Source organism: Filicampus tigris, chromosome 2 (assembly GCF_054856515.1).
Source record: "Filicampus tigris isolate MCC_2025a chromosome 2, RoL_Ftig_1.0, whole genome shotgun sequence".
NCBI classification, from domain to species: domain Eukaryota; kingdom Metazoa; phylum Chordata; class Actinopteri; order Syngnathiformes; family Syngnathidae; genus Filicampus; species Filicampus tigris.
The window spans coordinates 6,231,314-6,237,611 of NC_141218.1; the positions used below are offsets into that span (position 1 = coordinate 6,231,314).

At 40.9% G+C, this 6,298-nt stretch overlaps 1 long non-coding RNA gene across 1 annotated transcript; it reads left to right on the top strand.

Moving 5' to 3' along the window:
• Window positions 1-3,061: 3,061 nt before the first annotated feature.
• LOC147151055 (uncharacterized) lies at window positions 3,062-4,073 on the top strand. Its single transcript, XR_015084338.1, has 3 exons — window positions 3,062-3,414; window positions 3,565-3,607; window positions 3,831-4,073. It is a non-coding gene; the product is annotated as an uncharacterized LOC147151055 (long non-coding RNA).
• Window positions 4,074-6,298: the final 2,225 nt, after the last annotated feature.

The following is a 6,298-nucleotide window of genomic DNA, read 5'->3' on the forward strand; positions in this document are numbered from 1 at the left end:
CCCAAAATGTAACCAAATAAGCGATTTCGACTTGCCTTGCTTGTTTAAGAGTCGTTCCTGTGGCGGGTCTTGCGGTCTGTTACTCTGTTAAAACGTTGAGTAGAAGCGTGTGCAGTGTGACTTGCGGGGTGTGGGCGGGCTGGCTGGCTGGCTGGCTTGGAGAGGGCGGCGCAGCGGAGTAGCTCGTGTGCGCATGCCTCAAAACAACTAAAAATTAGTATTAAATTTTTTACGATTGTCAATTTTGTAATCCTGGAGTGTAATAATCGAAATCATAATTGAATTTCGATTCATTGCACAGCCCTAGTGTGAGTTCACTTCCCATTCAGTGACTGTGTCGGTGTGAATGGTTGTCTGTATCTATGGCGACCAATCCAGGGTTAGTCTGCCTTTTGTCAAAAGTCAGCTTGATTAGCTTCAGCTCCCCTGCGACCTTGAAGAGTAATTCATTTGGAAAATGGATGGATGGAGAAGTCCTGATTAAATTAATTTTAAAAATACTGTGAAATATTATGCTACTAAAAAAATAAACCCCATCTCACCCATCAATAGAAACTAGACTGGACAATTCAGATCTTGACCTCAATGTTCAAATATATGTCATCATCTCAAGACTAATACAGTATTGCATTTCATTCCTGTAATGTCCGACCGCCCAACGACTTTGCCAAACATCAATGAACTCCAGTTGGCCTCTTCAATCAAATTGCTGGACTTTGGTAACTTTGACTTTTCTCACACTGCCGAGGAGCACTTATCGGGCAGGGGATCGGGTCGGAAAGAAAAATAACCCTCAGCACTTCCCAGAGCTGGTGGCTGACAAATGATCGGGTTGTGTGAGGAAGTGATTTGACCACATCGGTAATATGAATGATGAATATGACTGGCGTCACGTTGGCGTTCATCATTCAGAATGGAGCGAAACGTCACCCTGAGGAGCTGCGATGACAATGTGTGCGTCCTACCAAGTTACTGGAAACCATAGGCCGCAAGAGTACTCAAACGCTGTACTTCGGGAGAAGTATAACTAAATAAATAAATAAATATATATATATATATATTTTTTTTTTGCCATGCACCTGTGGGCACTCTCATCACCAACATACGCCCACAGTCTCATGCTGTTAGCTTGGGATTCAGGGACCTTGCTTAAACAATTTTGGAACATCCACCACTAGAATAGGAAGAATGCCCATGCTCTGTTTGCTAAGAACTAGCAAACAGACGCAGAGCGACCTCAGTCTGGATGGTCTCAACCAATCAGTCCATTAAACTGTCAAATCACTGTAGACTTTGCCTTTTTCTAATTACCGGTATGTCCTATTTGACGTCCAAGGAGGTTTTAAGAAAGTGATGAGCCTATTTCAAAAAAGAACTAGAATGTAAAGATTACTTTTTAAATTTAGGAATTCAAAGTAAAAAGGTCAGACAAAAACACAAGGCAAGGCACAGTTATTTCAGTGAGCTTCACGCAACCTAAAGCACAACACCTTTATGCATTTACAAACAAAGCAGCTGAAGACTTTCAAATATACTCCAGTAACAGTCAAGTAATGTACTGACACCTGACAAATCTACTTTAGTACAGTCATGATGTATGTTTTACTTTGATTCCCACCACTGATTTGTCCAAACAGAATGATGCCATATTTGAAAATGGAACGGTCTCCCAGGATCAATTTTGTTGGCGTGACAAGGCTCTGCAGTTACATTACATTGAGAAAAACACGTTAGGTATCTGGATAGGACACAAGGGAAAGTGAAGCAGCTGACGTAGTTGGAACAAGACTCCAAATGTCACCCGAAGCGGACGGTATGCCGATTGAATCCAAGTCCCGTGTTTAATTATTTCCCTCAACGTTGCATACTAAGCTGCGCGTAACACAACGTGCCAGCCACTGCGCTCACGGGAGTGATAGATTTCAAAGCGGGAAGACGCATCAATCACTGTCCCGAGGTGATTGGTTGTTTGTGCGTGCGAGCGTGTGGCGGGGAGCCCTCCATCTTGAGCATGCGAAGGTTGGCTGATTGCTCTTTCTGCTTTTCGACATTCATTGGAGCAACCCGACACCAGTCTTATAAAGCCTAAGTTCAGAGAGGAATTTCTTATTTACACTTTGATTCGGACAATCCAAGCCATACATGACGGCAGCTGGGTATCACTGAGCAGAATTATCCTGCTTTCAGATTTGGTGTTCCTCCTGATCAGGCCCTAGTTTAGGTTTGGCTTAGAGCATTTTTTTCCTCAGGATTAACCTTATGAATTCTGCCTAGCAACAACCAGGAACATGAAACTTCATTTTAGATCAATCTCTTCTCTGTCTTGGCCTCATTCGGGACATGATAGGCATTTTCCGTTTTTAATAAAACAAAATATTTACAATGTTTGTATGAATGATTAAATCCAAAAATCTAGGATCCCTCTGGTTGAAAGTGCACACATGTATTGATGTAATGAATGTAAGGAAAACCGGCTACGGCGCCTAATATTGCTCTGCAGGACTGTTGTGTTGTTGGAGTTCTTTCGGTTGGATTCTGTGTTAGCTCACCATAAATTGAATTGATGCCAAGTTTATAGGTATATGAACCTGGCCTGCATGGAACAGGACCAATTAAACCAATCAAATAATTAGAAACACAAATTTGTTAAATATATTCCATTTCAAATCCTAATGTATGTACATCCAAAATTCAAGTAGTCATGAGCATATTCCTTAATTTCATTAGCCTGCACGATAAATCAATACACAATGCTTTCCTTACAATGTGTGCAGTCATCAAAAATTAAATGGCAAACAAATTAGCTGCCAAATTAAAATAATAAAACAAGCAATAGCAATGAATATTAAACCGCAATAATTCAAACTATTCAAGGAAAACAATGGCATCGTGTAGATATTAACAAAACTACCTCAGGGAAGAGATAGTTAGTGCTAGCTCCCGACAATCTCTGTCCGAGTCACTTTCCACCAAACAGAAAATTAGCGGCTAATAGTTAGCATGCTAAAGCAAACAATTGAATGAGCTGGCTCACCAGTTCCCTCTTGTTTTCTCTTTTTTTCCCAGTAGTATGAGTAATGTCAATTCAAATGACACGAGTCCGTGGTAGAGAGTAGAGACACCTATGACGGCATAGCAGTCTGGTCAGAAGTTAGGTGAGAATAATGCTTTTAAAAAAGAAAAAAAGAAAAAAAAAACGTGCCTACCGGTAACAGATCCAATCGAAACATTGACGGCCCAGACCCCAAACATTTACTTGCCGCGTGGCTTGCGCCATGATTTAAAGATATGACATCACCCGGGAGTGACATCTCAGAAGTGCCATCACCCCGGAAGAGACATATCCCGGAAATGACATCATCAGACACGTTGCTCAAAATTATATCAGCATTATATTATGAATACAATATCAAGGTAATTTAATAACACACCACAATAACGTATCATATTTTGTATAATAAATGTATCATATTTTGTATAATAAATGTATGTAGTAATACAAATATAATCCAAGTTACACCCATATGTATTAAACATTTCGTTGGGAATCATGTGGTCATACAGAGACAACCCCGATCCCTTGCCTGCCACCACCTGCATCGAGGAGGTAAGTAATTTCGATCATTTTCTTGCTTTTTTTGCTTGGTTTTTGGCCCTACTTCTCCGGCCTGACGGCAATGAATGACAGGGAAAATATAAAGCCAGACTGTTTTGTACTACTGAGGTGCTCCAGTGAACTCCCCCAAAACTTATTAGCTCTCCGCAACAGTGCACAATCTGTTTGACTATCACATGTTTTGTTTTGTTTGGTTTGGTTCTTTTGTCGACAGAAGCGCTCTCGACGGAACGACTGATAGGCGATTGCTATTTGATCCGGCTTCACAAAAAGGCGGATTGACAGACTTCGGAAGGGTACCCAGGCTGCAGGCGGATGGCGATAAACAGATCGGCAAATTTTAGAAAATGCAAAACTCTGTATATAAGATATGAACAATTGGCTTTCTTTTTTTTATAATCAACTGTTTTTATTTCTGAAATTCACATTGTGTATAGAAGCAAACTGTATTTTCTTGTCTAGATCAACACACAACATCAGTGAGGCAATTTCAAACACAAATAAAAGTTTCAGTTCAAACTTGTGAGTTCAAAAATGTGATTTTGCGATCATTTATTGTGCAGACTTCAAAAGTCAAAATGAAAATTCAGGACTCTATTGTGAAAACACAAATAACATTTCTGATATTCTGAATATTTTACACTATGTTAAAATACTTTTGGTTGGCAGCCAGTTCAGGGTGGACCCCACCTACTGCCCAAAGACAACTGGGATAGTCTCCAGGACACGCAATTCTCATGAGCAAAAGCGACCCGGATAATGTATGGATTTTAAGATTGTAGACCACTCCTCCTCCTCCTGGCGGACGTATGCCATAATAGACCTTAATTCATTTCTGGTTTTCAATTCTGTTTAGCAAGTATGATTTTGTCTCCAGAGTCCAGACACTTGTGAATTTGCCTGCTATTTTGCTGTTCAAAGTTAGAAATGCTCCATTTTAATGCGCTTCCAGCCAGACTTTTGTGAAAAGTGTACTCGATCACCCCAGCACTGAAATGCGGTGTTAAATGATTTCATTTCAAGTCTAGGTTATCGAAACAATTAGCAAGACTTCTTCATCTTTCTTTGTAATCCGTTCGTGGGAAGGATTCTTGTGAGAAATGTTCTCTTATTTGCCGCCAAGCAGGCTATGATTACTGAATTAATAGTCACGCATGCTAGCTAGCCCAATCTCGTTGCTAGCTAGCTGGTGTGGCATGAATAGCACCGAGTTTGCCTTGATCTCCAACTACTCGCATGTAGGTGACGTGAGCGCGCCCAGCCCACTGAAGCAGTTTGGGACCATCTCATGTTTCAATTATCGTAAAAACTTGAAAAATTCTCTGTTTTGCCATTCACTGTATTTTCATGAGGCGCAAAATGCTAATTTTGACTCGTAAACTGCAATGCGAAACCGCTTATTTGGAACCTTGACCATCTCTAGTCCTGGAACTCTCTGCTGCCCCTGGTCCTCGTTTGTTTACTTTGGACCTATAGCAATCAAGGCATTTCCATTAACAGCCATGCTTTTCAGTGTGCAGAAAAAGTCAATGTTTGGCTCATTGTTAATACCTCCAGATGGCCTTCCGTTATTTGATGCTATTCTTCTCCAACATGGCAAAAGCAAAGCATGTGGGTGTTCACGCTCTTGACGGTTATGTATATTTTCAGTGTGTTGCTGTGGCCTTCGGAAGATTAGTCACGGGGCTGTGAGCGTTACCGGAGTGGAATTAGGGCCCCGCTGTGTTTGCAAGCAGCACGAGCAGCACACAATCTTCACAAACAAAGAGAGGAGGAGTGAGAACAGGCGGAGGATTGGCCTTCTGTTAACTACTTAAAGCAGTGGTTCTCAAAACTGGGTCTAAAAAGTGTTTTGGTGAACCTGTGAGAATTTTTCTGACTGTGGTTCAGATGTAATGATGCAACCCTGTTGGAGTTTATCCAGAAAAAGAGATGAGGACCTTCCCTTAATCAGTCCTATTAAGTATGAAGCCAAGGAGTCCTGCTTTCTTCCACGCTGGAACCCTTTATACAAACCAGAGGGTATCTCTTTTTCTTACAACCAGACCTTTAATTTAGGGACCTTCTTTTCCTTGCATATTCCCATGAAGTTTGCAGGCAAAATTCTCTCAGAAATTGCTAAGAAATTGGAGATCTACCTCCATTCCAGTGAAGGAAGCTCAGTCATATTCCCGCTTCCAAGGTAGACTTGCACTAGAATTCCTAGCACAATACATTTAAGTGTGTCAAATACAAAAAAAAACACACAAAAAAAACTAACGGCGCAAAGTACTTCCCACTGACTTGTTAATGCAATTCTGTCATCATTGTATTTTAGAAGTTCATGTGTCTGTGTAGCAAAAAAAGGAACAGAATTGATGCTTTCAAACTCTGCGCAAACTCTCACCTTTCAGGTGAATTCATTACGCCTTGATCTTCTATGCAGTTGTCCTAAAAACAAGATGGGCTTTGATCACCAACACCCAAAAAGCCTTGGTAGAACTGACAGCAATTTGAGGCAGAATTGGCATCATGTTCAACTAAGCAATTGTTTGATTTTTTTTTTTTCGTATGCATCGACCGCGGGAGAGCAAGCCAAGCATTGGCTTCATGAAATATTTAGTAAGGTAGTGCAACGAAGCCCCAAATGTCCATTATTGAATTTAATTGTATTCAGGCCAATCGGTGGTGCTCCACTTCCTT